Raw genomic sequence first — 18,852 nt, 5'->3', positions numbered from 1 at the left:
AAAGCAATAGGGCTGAAGTGCCTGAGAATATAAGTGGCTAAAACTCTGACTGATTCCTGTCTTTCTGGAAGTGCTATTAACAACTCAGTGTCCATTAATTTGACAACTTAGATTAAAGCATTAGCAAACTATCATCTATGAGCCAATGTCTGTTTTTGTAAATAGACTTTAGCTCAGGTGGTAAAGAATCCACCTGCAACACAGGAGACACTGGTTTGATTCCTGGGTTGGGAAGATCTGCTGGAGAAGGGATCGGCTACCCACTCCAGTTTTCCTGGGCTTCCCTTGTGGCTCAGCTGGTAAAGAATCTGCCTGCAGTGTGGGAGACCTGGATTCAATCCTTGGGTTGGGAAGATCCACTGGAGAAGGGAAAGGCTACCCACTCCAGTATTCTGGCCTAGAGAATTCTATGGACTCTATAGTCCATGGGTTCGCAAAGAGTTGGACACGACTGAATGACTTTCACTTTAATATCTATCTAGAACCCATTTTTTTCTCACCATCCCCACAGCTACTCTACTGGTCCCGGCCGTGATTAACGCTCACCTGGATTATTGCTATAGATTTCTCCATGTTTTCTCTGTGTGTGTTTTCTCTACTACCCCCTCTCCTCCACTAACCACAGAGTTGGGGGGGCGGTGGGGAAACTGATTTGTTTAAAATAGAAATCTAACCATATTATTCTTCTGCTCAAAACCCTTCTGTGTCTCCCTATTTCACTCAGAGTAAATGCTAAAGTCATTCCAATGACCAAAAGACTTAACATAGTCTGCCCACCTACTTGGCATATCTATGTCAACATCTGACATTTCTTATTTCCTGTTTTTACTCATTTCCTGATACTCTCCTCAGTTCACTCCATACCAACTCTGTTGATCTCCCAGCACTTTCTTGAACATGGTAGGCACACTTCTGCCCAGAGCTGCAGCACTGTGCTCTTAAATTTCTGCTCAAATATCACATGATCAGTGACATCTTCTTTGAGAACTCTAGTTATCTCCCAAGTCCCACTCTCTCCCTATCCTTCTTATCTTGCCATGTATTCTTTTTTGTAGTTTTCACCATCTTACAATAAATATTTGTTGATGAGTATATAAAAATATATAAAATCTTACTCAGCATTTAAACATTTAGTGTGAGAAGAAGGTTCTCAAGATACATTAAAAAATGCATATTACAATGCCATTCTCCCATCTATTCTCAATTTTGTCAGTAAATATTATGTATATATGTCTGTTTGTACAGAAAAGGATTTATATGTATTCACCAAGATCTTATTTCTGTGAGGAGGAATGTGAGTCAATATAATTTTCTTCAGCTTTCTGTAGTGAATGTTTATTATATTATAAATAAACAAAAAATCAGTTAAATACAAATGAATTGACTGAGGAAAAGTTGTTGAGAGTACTTTTCAGCTTAGTCCCTCTCTGATATCTTTGAAACATGGAGATATTACAGGGAATGAGCTCAGAGACTTGAAATAGCAGATATGTGTCCGGATAAGGCATTCTAGAACATATACTCCTGAGCATTTATTTATTCCAAAGAGAATGAATACCTTGTTTAAGTAAATGGCTGTATTCTTTGCATGTCTTAACTTTGATATATTATTCATGCCTCAGATCTGCTTCTTCCTGTTTTGACCTGGGCTCCAAAAAACTCCAAAGCCATTAGGTGCATGGTTTTCACTCTCCCAAGTATATGTAAAAAAAATTCACCAACCACAGTTAATCTAGGTATTACCAGTTAGTTATACTGTCAATTTTATATTGACAGATACAATGGAAAGGTGGAGAGTCTAAAAACCCATGAATCAGAAATGTGTTTTATTTTTTTTGTCTTCTGAGGAATCAGTGAACATTGTTCAAAATTGGAACATCATATGTATCCTGAAAAGATTGAAAACTTTTAAACCAAGTGAATTTATGTTAAAGAAATAAGTGGGTTCACATAATTTAAAAATTCCTCAACCATTAAAATGTTCACTGGACTTGACTATTTAGAGTTAGACTTAGTTCATTCCTAGTTGAGTTGTTTAAACCCCTCATTCATTTAGTTCCATAACATCAGTATGAAAAGTGCATCACAAATTCATGTGTGAATCAATACAAGTCAGTATTTAATTACTATAGCACAGGCCACAGCATTTGACACATCTGTAGTGTTCCAATTTCATAGTTTTGTGGGGAAGATTGCTTGGTCTAATTTTTCCAGAAACATGCTTTCCTTTGAAATTTTGCTGACTGTTTCCTCTGACAAACTGATATTTGCTATTTAATCCCTTCTTTGCTCTGTAGCCTCATAGAGACTTCTATACTTCTTGTTGTTTGTCTACAATTCCAATATCTTTTCCACAAAACTCACATGTCCCCACACTTCCTTCTTCATTGATTTTTGTGTCTGTGGTTGAGGGGAAGCTCCTGACTTGAAAGTATAAATTAGTCAATTGTTAGAAGTAATGAAAATAAATAGATTGGATTTCTTGTCTAACGTTGAATAGGGACCTAATGAAGCTTTCAAAAAGCTGTGGGAAATAAGAGATGAGCTGTTGGCCAACAGACCTTGGAAGAGAGAAGTAACTTTCATTGGCAGTTGGAACAGATGGCATCTTAAGCATGACAGATTTCCCACCACTCCAAGTAGAATCGATATCCAGAAGCATGAAGTAAATTAGCTGGCAGTAGATGAAAAGTCTTCCTATTAGTTTGATTTAAGTTTGGTCAATTTGCATAGTTTTACCATGATACTTTGTTTCAGTTTATTGCTTTTAAACCAAATCCAATAGCAACCGTCTCAAGGATTCTGTGATGACTAGCTTACTGAAATAAATTTGAGAATGGAAAAGATTTTAAAAGAAGAGCAAAATAATTGAAGTGGCCAAAATACATTTTCATGTTTGCTTTTATCCTCAGTGGATATTCAGATAAGGTGATTTCATGGGCAGCATTCTTCTCAGAAAAAGTTACAATGTAGTTGGAGGATGATAGGGATTATATGGATAAAATACAAATATTTATTGTGGTTATTTTATGCCTAGTATTTTCCAATTGGAATTCTTTTAATTTTTATGACAGATCACCTGGGTAGTGACAAAGTCCAACTTCAAATCCATGTTTGGCTGAGTCCAAAACCCATGCTTTTTCAATCTTTCAGCTACATGATGTTGATTGGTGGTCTTCCATCAGTGTTTAGGTCTTTTCTAAACTCAACATGGTGCCAAGTCCTTTCTTAAAGGCTTTTTCCAATCAGGAAAGTCTTTATGTGCTTGTTCTAGGATGCATGGACTACATATAAGGGTCAATTGCATTTTGATTGGGAAACACAGTAACTTAATTTAAATAAATGGATTCCTAGTAGTGAATAAACAGGTATTTATTCATTTACCATTCTAGTACAAGAACTGACTATTCACCAAGCATATTCCATGGGACATATACACTGTGCTGGGTATGGGGAAAATAATAGTGAAAAAAAAATGACACTGTGTTCATGGGGGAGAAAGGCTTTAATCAGATAACCACATAATAAGCCTGTAAATTTCAAATTTGTTAAGAGTGATATGAAAATTAAAGGATACCTATAATATTGAATCTACAAGACCTTCTAAAACTAATACCAAAAAAAGATGTCTTGTTAATCAGAGGGGACTGGAATACAAAAGTAGGAAGTCAAGAGATACCTGGAGTAACAGGCAAGTTTGACTTTGGAGCACAAAATGACACAGGACAAAGGCTAACAGTTTTGCCAAGAGAATGCAGTGGTCATAGCAAACACCCTCTTCAACAAGATAAGAGAATAACTTTACTGATGGATGTCACCAGATGGTCAATACTGAAATCAAATTGATTATATTCTTTGCAGCTAAAGATGGAGAGGCTCTATACAGTCAGCAAAAACAAGACCAGGAGCTGACTATGGCTCAGATCATGAACTCCTTATTGCAAAATTCAAACTCAAATTGAAGAACTTAGGGAAAACCACTAGGCCATTCAGGTATGACCTAAATCAAATCCCTTATGATTACACAGTGGAAGTGATAAACAGATTCAAGGGATTATATCTGATAGACAGAGTGCCTGAAGAACTATGGACAGAGGTTCGTAACATTGTACAGGAGGCACAAATTGCCTATGTATTCTGCAGGTGATCAAAACTATCCCTGAGAAAAAGAAACTCAAAAAAGCAAAATGGTTGTCTGAGGAGGCCTTACAAATAGCTGAGAATAGAAGAGAAGTGAAAGGTAAAGGAAAAAAGCAGAGTTCCAAAGAATTTCAAGGAGAGATAAGAAACCCTTCCTAAGTGATCAATGCAAAGAAACAGAGGAAAATAATAGAATGGGAAAGACTAGAGATCTCTTCAGGAAAATTATAGAGATACAAAGTGAGCATTTCATTCAGAGATGGGCACAATAAAGGACAGAAATGGTATGGACTTAAAAGAAACAGAAGATATTAAGAAGAGGTGGAAAGAATACACAGAAGAACTATACGAGAAAAATCTTAATGACCCAGATAACCACAATGGTGTGATCATTCACCTAGAACCAGGCATCTTGAAGTGCAAAGTCAAGTGGGCCTTAGGAAGCATCATGACAAGCAAAGTTAGTGGAGGTTATAGAATTCCAGTTGAGCTACTTCAAATCATAAAAGATAATGCTGTGAAAGTGCTGCACTTAATCTGCCAGCAAATTTGAAAACTCAGCAGTGGTCACAGGACTGGGAAAGGTCAGTTTTCATTTCAATCCCAAAGAAGGGCAATACCAAAGAATGTTCAAACTACCGCACAATTGCACTCATCTCACATGCTAGCAAGGTAATGCTCAGACTCCTCCAAGGCAGGTCTCAACAGTACGTGAGCCGAGAACTCCCAGATGCGCAAGCTGGATTTAGAAAAGCCAGAGGAGCCAGAGATCAAATTGCCAACATCTGCTGGATCACAAAAAAAGCTAGCGAATTCCAGAAAAACATCTACCTCTCCTTCATTGACCATGCTAAAGCCTTGACTGTATAGATCACAACAAACTGGAAAATTCTTAGAGAGACGAGAATATCAGACCACCTTACCTGCCTCCTGAGAAACCTGTATGCAGGTCAAGAAGCAGCTGTTACAACCGGACATGAAACAACAGACTGGATAAAAATTGGGAAAGAACTATGTCAAGGCTGTCTATTCTCACCCTGCTTATTTAACTTACACGTAGAGTACATCATGAGAAATGCCAGGCTGGATGAAACACAAGCCAGGATTGTCAGGAGAAATTTCAATAACATCAGATATGTAGATGACACCATCCTTATGGTGGAAAATGAAGAGGAACTAAAGAGCCTCTTGATGAAGGTGAAAGAGGAGAGTGAAAAAGTTGTCTTAAAACTCAACATTCAGAAAAGTAAGATCATGGCATCCGGTCCCATCACTTAGTGGCAAATAGATGGAGAAACAATGGAAACAGTGACAGACTTTCTTTTTTTAGGCTCTAAAATCACTGCAGATGGTGACTGCAGCCATGAAATTAAAAGATGCTTGCTCCTTGGAAGAAAAGCTACGACCAACCTAGATAGTGTATTTAAAACATCACTTTGCCGACAAAGGTCCATCTTATCAAAGCTATAGTTTTTCCAGTCGTCATGTATGGATGTAAGGGTTGGAACATAAAGAAGGCTGAGTGTCAAAGAATTGAGGCTTTTGAACTGTGGTGTTTGAGAAGACTCTTGAGAGTCCCTTGGACTGCAAGAAGATCAAACCAGTCCATCCTAAAGGAAATCAGTCCTGAATACTCATTGGAAGGACTGATGCTGAAGCTGAAACTTCAATACTTTGGCCACCTGATGTGAAGAGTTGACTCATTGGAAAAGACACTTATGCTGAGAAAGACTGAAGGCAGGAGGAAAAGGGGATGACAGAGGATGAGATGGTTGGATGGCATCACTCACTTGATAGACATGAGTTTGAACATGCTCCAGTAGATGGTGAAGGACAGGGAAGCCTGGTGTTTTAAAGTCCATGGTGTTGTAAAGAATCAGACATGAGTGAGTGACTGAACAACAACATAATATTGAAGGCTTCTGTCAGACTGGATTCATAAAGTACAGGGAGTGTATTAAAAATATTCTTGAGGTCAACTCCTGTAGAAGGAAAGGAAATGGACAGATAGGTCAGAGGGAAAATTTAGGTTATGATGAAGGCCCACTGAAAGCTTCACCTGATACATTGAGAATCCAGAAGCTAGGAAGACCCTTCTGAGTTGCTTGAAGTTGGCATAAGTGATCTGGTCTTTATATCCCAAATCAGTCAGTCATTGGATTTATGCTGCTTTGGAAAGGAGTTGTTTTGAGGACAAAGTATTACATGTGGAAATGTCTTTAAATCTTTTTCTAAAAATTTGGCTTTGGTGGGAAAGAGAGAGAGTGATAGCTAGAGGGCAATGAGGGCTGAAATGAGAATTTTATTTTCAATAAAAGAAGCTCAGGAACATGGTCCCGGTGAGGAGAGGGTTTATGGGGTATTATTGAGGAAGATGCCTGTGGGTAAGAGGTTTCATCAGAAACTGAAGAAGGGTTGTGTTGCTAAGGATTTAGTTGTGGGTATATCTTACCACAGAAATGATCTGTGTGTAAGCCCTTCCTTGTTCCTTGGTTTGGGAATAAATAAAAATGGTTCATGTAGATTTGAAACTTTAAAGTCTTTGCTTGGATTGCACTTCCAACCTTTTTCATGATATTTGCTAGGAGACCTATCTCAGCAAAGTGGAATGATGAAGGTCAAACATAGAAGCCTGGGGATGAGAAAAAAAATAAAAGAATGAGTTTGGCACAGGATATTGGACATAACCATTTTATGATCTGAAATGATTCCTCACAATAACAACAAAGGATATGACTATTGATTAATACATAAGTAGAATTTGTGCCTTTACTCTAGTATTGGACATTTAGCTGGTATAATTAGAACTATTAGGTACAGCTATTTACAAGAACAGAAGGATTCAAGACATGATAGCCACTGGTGATGGCAATAGGAAATGAGATCAGATGTGAAGCTCTGTGGTTCAGATTGTAAGCAATCTTCTTATGTCTGGAGTTGAAATGTGGGAAAATATGAATCTCAAACTTTTTATGACATTAATATTCTAGTAATTTTGCTGTTTCTGCTTTCAGTCTGAGTGGTTAATTCTGTTGTTCTCATCAAAACACACTCATGGGGGAGAACTATGATATGTTCATTCATTCATTCATTCAACAAATATTTTCTCAATATCTGTTGTGGGATTGGCATTTTGCTAGTGGTAGAGAACAAAGTGGTTGTAAAAAGTGATCAGATCAGTCTTGCAGGGGAAGACAGACTTGGTACATAAAAATAATAATTAAATGGCTACATATTGTTAAAAAAGGATTCGGAGCAGCCTTGCAGGTACATTATGGTGGAAAGAGAAATTAATGGATTATGTTTTTTGGTTTTTTTTTGAGAAAAATTGTAATGAATTGAATATATTTGGAGAGAAATAAATCCTAAATTTTCCCAGATTTCTGGATTGAGCATCTAGGATGGACCATCATACCATTTACTAAGAAGGGAAAGCCTTGGGGAAAAGAGATTGAAGAATGGTTGGGCTGCTAAGGATTTAGGTGTGGGCATGCTACATTTGAGATACGTATGAGCCATCAAAGTGGATATGTCAGATAGCTAATGGTATATGCGTATGTTTAAGGATGAGAGCAATGATCTGTGTATGAGAAATACATTTTGGAGTTGATGATACATAAATGATATATAGTCATAGTAAAGGATGAGATCATTTAGGGAAGAAAATAACCAAGCTAAAGGAGAGAAAACCCTTTACAGAGTCCTGAGGTACTCCAGAATTTAGATTTGAGGTGGATGATAAAGAGATGTTGGTGCTCAAAGGAGAATTCTCCTGGCATGGTGATATAATATCTGGTTGCATCCTCACAATGGCACTTAGGAACACAAAATAAGAACAGTTTCCATTTATAAGGAACTTAATGCGGGAGCCACTCTTCCAAGTGCTCCATCTATGTTCATATATATAATTCTCACAACAAGCTTACATGGCAGGCCAGGCATGTGTCACCTGAGTTTGTAGTTGAGGAACCTGAGGCTCAGAGGGAACAATTAACTTGTCTGGGGTCATATGTGGAAACAAGTTTCAATGCCAAGCAATCAGGCTTCAAAGCCTATATATAACTAAGGTGCTATTTTGCTCTTTAAAATGCCAATTCACCCTCTCCACAATATGGCAGTTTACTTCTCTAAGGCTAACAAGAGAATCTCTTTCACTTTCAATCAATTCCTTTAGGAAGGATCCATTCCTTTTTAAAGGGCTCACAGTGGGCTAACTAGGATATTCCCTCTTTTGATTAATTCAGTCACAACTTATTTAGGACCTTAATTCAGTCATTTCAGTCACTCAGTCTTATTCAACTCTTTGTGACCCCATGGACTGCAACATGCCAGGCTTCCTTGTCCTTCACCAACTCCTGGAGTTTGCTCAAACTCATGTCCAGCAAGTCAGTGATGCCATCCAACCATCTCATCCTCTATCGTCCCCTTCTCTTCCTGCCTTCAATCTTTCCCAGCATCAGGGTCTTTTTCAATGAGTCAGTTCTTCACATCAGGTGGCCAAAGTATTGGAGTTTCAGCTTCAGCATCAGTCCTTCCAATGAATATTCAGGACTGATTTCCTTTAGGATGGACTGGTTTGATCTTCTTGCAGTCCAAGGGACTCTCAAAAGTCTTCTCCAACACCACAGTACAAAAGCATCAATTCTCAGCACTCAGCTTTCTTTATAGTCCAACTCTCACATCCATACATGACTACTGGAAAAACCACAGCTTTGACTAGATGGACCTTTGTTGGCAAAGTAATGTCTCTGCTTTTTAATGTCTCTGCTGTCTAGTTTGGTCACAGCTTTTCTTCCAGGGAGCAAGCGTCTTTTAATTTCATGGCTGCAGTCATGATCTGCAGTGATTTTGAAGCCCAGGAAAAGAAAGTCTGTCACTGTTTCCATTGCTTCCCCATCTATTTGCCATGAAGTGATGGGACCAGATGACATGATATTAGTTTTCTGAATGTTGAGTTTTAAGCCAACCTTTTCACTCTACTATTTCACTTTCATCAAGAGGCTCTTTAGTTTTTCTTTGCTTTCTGCCATAAGGGTGGTGTCATCTGCATATCTGAGGTTATTGATATTTCTCCCGGCAATCTTATTCCAACTTGGATTTCATCCAGCCTGGCATCTCACATGATGTACTCTGCATATAAGCAGGATGAAAATATATAGCCTTGACGTACTCCTTTCCCAATTTGGAACCAGACTGTTGTTCCATGTCCAGTTCTAACTGTTGTTTCTTTGCCTCCATACAGATTTCTCAGGAGGCAGGTAAGGTGGTCTGATATTCCCATCCCTTTAAGAATCTTCCACAGTTTGTTGTGACCCACACAGTCAAAGACTTTGGCATAGTCAATAAAGCAGAAGTAAAAATGTTTCTGGAATTCTCTTGCTTTTTTGATGATCCAGGGAATGTTGGCAATTTGATCTCTGGTTCCTCTGCCTTTTCTAAACCCAGCTTGAAGATCTGGAAGTTCATGGTTCACGTACTGTTGAAACCTGGCTTGGAGAATTTTGAGCATTACTTTACTAGCGTGTGAGATGAGTGCAGCTGTGCGGTGGTTTGGGTACTCTTTGGCATTGCCTTTCTTTGGGATTGGAATGAAAACTGGCCTTTTCCAGTCCTGTGGCCACTGCTGAGTTTTCCAAATTTGCTGGCTCAATATGTGCAGCAGTTTCACAGCATCAGCTTTATGATTTGAAATAGCTCAACTGGAATTCTGTCACCTCCACTAGCTTTGTTTGTAGTGATACTTCCTAAGGCTCACTTGACTCACATTCCAGGATGTCGGGCTCTAGGTGAGTGATCACACTTTGTGGTTATCTGGGTCATGATGATCTTTCTTGTATAGTTCTTCTGTGTATTCTTGCCACCTCTTCTTAATATCTTATGTTAGGTCCATACCATCTGTCCTTTATTGTGCCCATCTTTGCATGAAATGTTCCCTTGGTATCTAATATTCCTGAAGAGATCTCTAGTCTTTCCCATTCTATTGTTTTTTTCTATTTCTTTGCATTGATCACTGAGGGAGGCTTTCTTAACTCTGCATTTAAATGGGTGTATCTTTCCTTTTCTCCTTTGCCTTTAGCTTGTTTTCTTTTCTCAGCTATTTGTAAGGGCTCCTCAGACAACCATTTTGCCTTTTTGCATTTCTTTCTTAGACCTTAATTACCTCCGGAAAAGTCCCTTTACCTATGTCATATGATATAACCTAATCATGGGAGGAAATCAGTCATATTCAGACTCACCCATGATCAAGGGGAAGAGAATGTATAATGTGTGGACAGAGGGTAAGAATCTTGGAGACAACCTTGGAATTCTGCCTGCCATGGGTTCCAGAGTCATCTACAGAGCTCGGATGGATTCAGCCTCCTGAGTATACTTGGGATCATCTGGGCATGGTTAATTTGAATGTCAGCCATTTTAGTGTGTGGATTGGAAGCCACTCCAATCCAAATCACTTCCATTTCACCATTTCTTCCAAAGTAGACCACAGGTGCTCTGGAACTGAACTGCAAGACCATGCATTAAGCGGTTGCTTTGGCAAAGGACACATATTCTGTTCCATCTGAGCACTAGTTAAAATGGTATTTACAATGGCATTGCTGAGCAGAATTGAAACTAAAATGTTATACCATATCACAATCCTAGGCATGGCAGAGACTCAAAGAGAGTGATTACCTGAAAGGCCAGAACAAGCTTTTGTTCAGTATATAAATTCACAGTCTAGGCTCATTATAATTTGTTATTCAAGAGGATGCATGCCTTCTCTCAGCATTATTGGTTTACTAACCAGTGTGTATGTTCAGTTACTCAGTCATGTCTGACTTTGTGTGACCCCCTGGACTGTAGCTCACCAGGCTCCTCTGTCCATGGAATTTTTCCAGGCAAGAATACTGGAGTGGGTTGCATTTCCTACTCCTGGGGATCTTCCTGACCCAGGGATGAAAGCTGTGTCTCCTGTGTCTTCTCTATTGGCGGGTGGATTCTTTACCACTGCTCCAACTGGGAAGCCCTTATTAACCAGGACCTTATACATGAGGGACTTTTCAGGCGGCTTGGTGGGAAAGAATCTGCCTGCCAGTGCAGGAGATGCTGGAGACACGGGTCCGACCCCTGGGTTGGGAAGACCCCTGGGTTGGGAAGATCCCTGGAGGAGGCAATGGCAACCCACTCCAGTATTCTTGCCTGGACAGATCCTGGCAAGGATCTAATCCTATGGACAAAGGAACCTGGTGGGCTACAGTCCATGGGATCACAAAGAGTCAGACGTGACTGAGTGACTGAACACGCACTTGTACCTTATATATATAGGAGGTATGCAGCAGGTATTTGTTGAACCAAATAAAAGTTGCCTTTCCAGAATGACTATTTATTATGCATCTGAATCAGTGCATACAAAATTTGAATTTCTGTGACCCTACGTTTCTCCAAACGTGCTTTTAAACAGTCTGTTAAAAGTACGAAAAACGTCAAATTCCTTTTTTGTCTAGCTAATTATATTTCTGACCAAAGTGACCACTGTACCTTTAGAAGTCATGTTCATTTGTCAAGCAGTAGATGCTTTAATTATACACAGTATTGTCCACAAGACTGAACAGCTTACTTTTAGTTATCCTTATGTAAAATAAAAAATCGCTCAGTAACTCGATAGCGAAAAATAAAAAATTGCTCAGTAACTCTATAGTGAATTGCTTACTGAAGGTGTTTCATCTTCATATTGCTTAAGAGTAATCCCACACACAGAAAGAAAATTGAAGGAAAGCATTGTTATCCTTTGAGGCAACTATGATTGCCTTCTGGTCTTGTCAGTCTGGTTCTCAGGACCCATAGTTGCCACAATGTGTTCTACAGAATATTAGTTTCTTCATGTGTAAATAAGTCTTCCTGACAAAAAGTTTACTGACCAAAATGTTGGGAAAAGTAGCACACTTTGTGTTCCATTCAAGGAGCCACAGTGTATATAACAGGTGAAAAAGTTCTAGTAGTCATGAAGACAGGTTTTAACCCAGCATTTTCCAAACTAATTTGACCACAGACATTGCTTTTTTCTTCTAGTGACTCTGTGAATCACCTAATAGTATCTCAAGAAAATAATGTTCCTGTTTAGAGGGATGCTTTCTGAATTAAGGCGTTTGATTGGGCTTTCCTGGTGGCTCAGACAGTAAAGAATCTGCCTGCTATGTAGGAGACCCAGGTTTGATCCCTGAGTTGGGGAGATCCTTGGGAGAAGGAAATGGCAACCCACTCCAGTATTCTTGCCTGGAGAATCCCATGGACAGAGGAGCCTGGTAGGCTATAGAGTCCATGGGCTTGCAAAGAGTTGGACATGACTGAGCGACTAACTTTCACTTTTTCACTTTGATAACAAGGGTTGTGCTCATTTCCTCTAGGGACAGTTCTAATCACGGTCGGTAAATTGGGGAGTTAATATTGACTGAGCACTTGTTATGTGCAAGGCATGGCATGTCTCTTTTTAACCTTCAATTATTCCTGTAGGACAGGTAATCTGAGTCCTTTTTTACAGATTCAGATATTGGAGCTCAAGGAAGTAAAACACAGTCCACTATTAATGTGCTCTCTTTTGTAGAGAAAAACAGAACTGCTGATGACACAGTTTACCTAAAAAGTACAGCTTTCACGAAGGGTTCTGCAGAGGTCCTTGAAGGAAAATTAAGATTCTGTTCATGTCTCCAAGTGAGATTTTGAATATCATATGGAGAGATGCATCAATATTTTTATTAGTTAAGGACACTGAGATTGGGAAAAATGGATGACAGTTGAGCTAATATATCAGACCCAAGTATTCTCTAGCCTTCTGAAATGAGATGGTCACCAGCTCCTGGAAAGAGCTGGGTCCCTGTGTGTCAATGTTCTGAGTTTGTCACTTAGGTATTCACTGAATATGTGCTTGCTTCTGAGATTTTGATTGGTATTGTGCCTATTTGATTTATCTCTATAAAAAATAAGTTCTCAACCAGTCTTTGACACATGCATCAGCAATAGTTGATAAGTTTTCAGGGAAAAAAACCCCTATTTCTAGCTGACTAAGGACTGCAATATATGCTATTCTATATTTTGAGGACTGTCTTCTCAATACTATATTTTAGATGCTTTTTTTTTGGAAAAATTGTTCTTGTGCTATAACCTGCTGGAATGATTTTGAATAATAGTGTTAATAAAAGATGGTTTGTTGTGATTCAGAGTTTTATTCGTTTCAGTTAGTAGGGATAGCAATATTAATATATCTTAAACTTGCACAATAAGAAAAACAGAGTGCATTTATTTTTTCCATGAGTATGATGTATTGAGTCATTCCACATCCTAAGTGTTTCTCAATTTCAACCATCATGCAAGGCATTTAATCAAGATGGGCTTTTAAATAACAGACTATGCTATTAACCAAATACCATTACTATAGAAAATGATGAAGAGTACTTTAGCTGAATTATTTGTAGCCAAAAATGCCCCAGATACAAGCTTTTTGCATATTTTCTTCAGGCAAATGCCCCAGTCACCTTGTCATTGAATAACTTTGCACCTGAATACCACACTTGAGCTTCCCTGATGGCTCAGACTATAAAGAATCGGCCTGAGAAGTGGGAGACCCTGGTTTTGATGCCTAAGTTTGGGAGATCCCCTGGAGGAGAGAATGGCCACCCACTCCAGTATTCTTGCCTGGGAAATCCCATGGACAGAGCAGCCTGGCAGGCTACTCTGGGGAGTTGTAAAGACTTGGACACAACTGAATGATTAATACTTTCATCACGCTAATATATCCTTCTCTAAAGAGTTCTGTAAACAACAAAGCACAGAAGGAAAACCCAATAGAACACATTTCAATGCATTCTAGCCATTCTTTCTGTGTGCAGGATATATATTATTTTAGGATATTTGTACTTGTATATATACTGTATTCATATACATGAAGACTCATCCATTTTCTCATAAGATTTATGACTTCTGAAATCCACCAGTCATTTAGGTGGCAGCGCGTATGATTTTCCCCCATCTCATGACGAGGTGTGAGTATGGTTATGTGTGACTTCAATGAATGCTTTCCTCTCTTCCCTGTATTTCCTGTAAATTGATATTTAGAGTTATACGTTTGAGATAATTTAGATTGGATCACTTCAGAAAGACTATTTCGTAGATGTTGTTGGTTACATCCATCATTAGGCAAAACATTTCTGGTTGTTCCTCTTTTGGTGATATTAGCAGCCTTTGATGATCAACACTTAAACTCATTTTTTAAAACTAAGGTTGATGAAATGGCTATATTTGACTACAGTTATTTATTCTTTAGTTACTAGCTGGAATATTTCTATAATTAGAAGCTTTCCATCATCAACTGTTTGTTTTCTGTGAGATATAATTTGTACAGTAAGAAAGAAAAAAATGCTTAATTCATTCTCTTTTATTTACCAGTTTTCAAATAATGAAGTGGTTCTCTAACATTAGGTATATTTTTATAGTATTATTATAAATGTGTGAATTAAAAAATATTTGATATATTTTGTTATTTTGTAATTATTTTTCTTATTTATTCTTATATTGTCTCAACAATGGCCAGAGTAGCCTCTTCATTTTAAATTCTGAGACCCTTGGACACTGTCCTAGTAGTTGCTGGTAGCATTCTTGCTTTCTGGTATGGAAGCTCATCTCTTTTTTTTTCCTTCAAGTTTATTAAAATATATTTGACATACAGCACTAAGTTTAAGGTACAGCTAAAGGCTTATATTTAATAGTCCTGGAAAAAGTCATTTCTCAAAGGAGTTCTAGATCCTTTTATGTAGAAATCTATTTAGAGATACAAATCTGAATTCTAGGCATGATTATTGTTAGTGAATTGCTCATTTTTAGTAGTAGTAGTAGTTTAGTTGCCAAGTCGTGTCTGACTGACTCTTGCGAGCTGGGAAATATGTAAATATTTTAAAATTCAAAAGTGTGCTGTTTTTACTTTAATAATCACGTTACATCTGAATCTTCTTTGTTTCATGCCCTAAACTCTCAGTTCCTAATTACATTAATATCAGTACTTATTTATTTATCCCATTATGTCACATTGAATTTTCCAAAAAAATGTACACAGACATGTTTCCAATGCCATGTGTGCTTCTAAAAACTTGTCAGTTTCCATCAGGAGGCAGTCTGTTTTCCTTCCATTGAAATTGGGCAGACCTTTGTGTGTACCTCAATAAATAGAATGAAGCAGAAATGATACTGCGTGACTTCTGGAAGTTAGGTCATGAAAAGCGATGCAGCTTCTGCTGAGCTTTCTCATGAATGCTCACCCTTGGAACCAGCTACCTCTGAGGAAGTCCAGGTCCCAGGAAGAAGTTGCCTATAGGCTTTCTGACCAACAACCTCTGGTAGGGTCTCAGCTGATAGACAATATTAACCACCAGACTTGTTAATGAGCCTTCAGATGGTTGCATTTCTCCAGCTGACAAAGATTGGAGTAGAGAAAAGTTAATTTCAAGAGCTGCCCAAATATTTGGTTCAGGAGCAAAATAAATGTCATTTTGTTGGTGTTAAATTACTCATGACTTACTGCTACTAAGTAGAGCCCTTTCTCTTACCTCTTAAATTTAGCTTTATTGAGGTATAATAGTAGCAATAGTTTAGTTGCTAAGTCGTGTCCAACTCTTCTGATCTCATGGACTGTAGCCTGCCAGGCTCCTCTGTCCATGGATTCTCCAGGCAAGAATACTGGAGCGGGTTGCCAGTTCCTTCTCCAATTGAGGTATAACTGATATATAAAAATATATACAATTTAAAGTTTACAATTCAATGAATTTTATATATGTATACCTGGTGAACTCATCAGCACAAGGAAGAAAATGAACCCATCTATCACCCAGACTTTCCTCCTGCCCGTTTGTGATCTGTGTAATCTCTACCTGCTCCTCCTTCATTGCCACCACCTCCATCTGTCTCCACTCATCCACATATTGGCTTCTTATTATTATACATTAGTTAAATTTTCTAGAATTTTATATTAATTGAGTCATGCATTCTATACTCTTTTTTTTTTTTTTTCTGGCTTCTTGCCCTCAGTACTATTATTTTGAGATCCATCTGCTGTAGTGTCTATGAATAGTTCATTCCTTCTTCTTCTTCTATTTTTTATCTGTTCCCTACTACTACAAATCAAGAACTTTACCAGTACCTTCTTCCTTCCTCCCTTTCTCCAGCATGTATTTGAAATAATATAGCTTCACTCCCAAACAGTATCAAAAGGCAACCAGTAAGCTCATTCTCCTTTTCATACACGGTCCTGCTTTCCTTCATGTATGTCCCATTTTATTATAGTCAGAAACTGTCGTCACATATGATACTTTTCTCATTGTAATTATCACTTTATCTTAGTTCTACAGATAAATATATATTTAATATCCACTGCCAGATCTTGCACCAAAGTTTCCCATCATTTTGGTTGTCTGAAGATTTCTTTAGTGGAGGAAGTGGTATTCTCTGTTTTTGTGAGGCTTGTTGCAGCTGTTGTTTTCCTGTTTGTTTTGGCAGGTTAGTAATAGTTGTGCACTTTTTACCTGAAGTTATGTTTGTCTGGCTAATACACCCTGGCTCACATTTTCTTTTCCATAAGTATCTTACATATTTTGATTCATTTTCTTCTAACATAAAGTCAAAATGTCTGATGACAACCTGATTTTCTTTTTCTTACAGGTGATTTTAGGAAGTGGGGCACACGTCATATGTGCAAGACTCTTTTTTCTTTAAAGTACATTTATTTTACTAGAATACATCATGACTGTCCTGTGATGACTTTCCCATATATGTGGCACAACTTTTCAATCAAAATTTCAAGCATTTTTATTTTATTATTTTTTAACTTCAGAGAAATTTTCCTGATTTATAGCTTTTAGTACTACTTTGTTTTTCTTTGCTTTACTTTTCTTCAAGGACTCTTATAACAACATGTCAGATCTTCTTTGCTTATCTTCTATAGCTGTCTCTTTCTCAAGAATATTTTGAATCTTATTTGTATTTATTATTTTTAAAACTTCCCTGCTTTCTACTTTCTCTTTCTCTTAAGACATTATGCATTTTGTTCGTTTACTTTAGAATGATTTCAATTTTAGTCTTTTCTAAAATGATATTTCTTCTATTCATGTTCATTTCTGAGTTATGTCCCCTATCCTTGCATAGCTTCCATTTCCCAGTAAACTCATTTCTACATGTTTCTATTTCTCTTTTATGCTCTTCTTTCATAGCTTCTATAACTTTTTTAAAAACAGTTTTACTTTTTTTTTACTAAAATATTAAGATAGAGTTTTGTGGATGTATATTTCTAGAGAGCCTTATTATATTCTGCTCCTTACTTTTTTAATAGTAACTTTGTATGGAACTTATTAATACTTTCTTTTTTGCTTATGTTTAAGAGAATGTTTCCCTATATTGAAACAGAATAGCTTTTCTAGATTCAAACTAGATATATACCTACCTTTTCTATTGATTTCACAAAATGATAAAAAAAGCATAGGAGTTTTGAGATCTGACTTCTCTGCACCCTTCTTCCATCTTCATCTGAATTTTCTTTTTTCCTTTGTTCTATTGTACCTGCCCTGCTCAATTGGTATTCTTCTTAAGGTGGGCTTTTGTCTTGCATGGGAGCTTCCCTTTATTCGTTTTGAAAATTCAGGGCTCAGATGACTTGTGCTACCTCTGATCTTACAATGGTCCCCACCCCCCACATTCAGACGGTGACAGTAAAAGCCCTCCTAGCTTCTGCTTGCAGATGGGCGTCATAGTGAGCCTTTCGGTACTCTGGGGCACTGTGATCCTTAGAGCCATTAGAAGCTGCTTTGCCTTCTTTTTCTCCCCTCCCCACACGTGGGGCTAACGTGTATATTTGCAACTGCTGGTTTTCCTCACTTTCGTACTCATATTTTTGGTTTCCGTATACTCCTAGTTTTGTTGCAGCTGTTGCCTACGGCTGTTTAGATTTGTTCTTTCAGATTTGGTTGGAGGAAAGGTTCTGGGATATTTAATGAGCATCCCACTGCCATTCTCCCCAAGTCCTTGATTTTTAAAATTAGTTTCTCTGGTGATTATAAAGAGGAGCCAGAGTTGAGAAGTCCAAAGATCTGAATTCTTGTTCTACCTCCATCATTTTTTGGCAATGTCACTTTTTAAAGTCACTTAAATTATGTGAATTTCAATTTCCTTATCAATAAGATGATCACAGTAGTACCTGTTCTATCTTCCTCATAAAAGATGTGTATTATTCATGATTAATATAAGTGAAAATTCTTTAAAAATATAAAATTCTATTCAGTCTATACACTAGTAGTTCATTCTTAAGTGAATACCAACAGCAGCAGCAACCATACCTTTGATCCACCTACAATGTATTATACAGATGTTGCAGATGTGAGGGCAATATTTATATTTCTTACTAAGAAATCTGAGCCCTTGCGTTATTTTGAGACACTGTTCCTTCTTGCTTCAGAACAGGGGTTTTCAAGGTCTGCCTTGTATTTGGGAACTTCAGAGAGAGCTGGAGATCGGGATTCCTGGGTTCTGATCCAGGCAGAGCTGCTCTCCTCTTTTTATGTTTTATATTGTTCTACAGATGATTGTGTATGTAAATGAGTTCTTCAATAGCAATGACTACAGCAACAGCAACAATATATTGGTTTGGAAATCTTGGATTTGGTAATTCCTAATTTAGGTACACACTATGAAGAAAAATCTTAT

The sequence above is a fragment of the Cervus elaphus genome, chromosome 11, assembly GCF_910594005.1.
Source record: "Cervus elaphus chromosome 11, mCerEla1.1, whole genome shotgun sequence".
Lineage (NCBI taxonomy): Eukaryota > Metazoa > Chordata > Mammalia > Artiodactyla > Cervidae > Cervus > Cervus elaphus.
Note: the sequence above shows the minus strand (reverse complement) of the source record.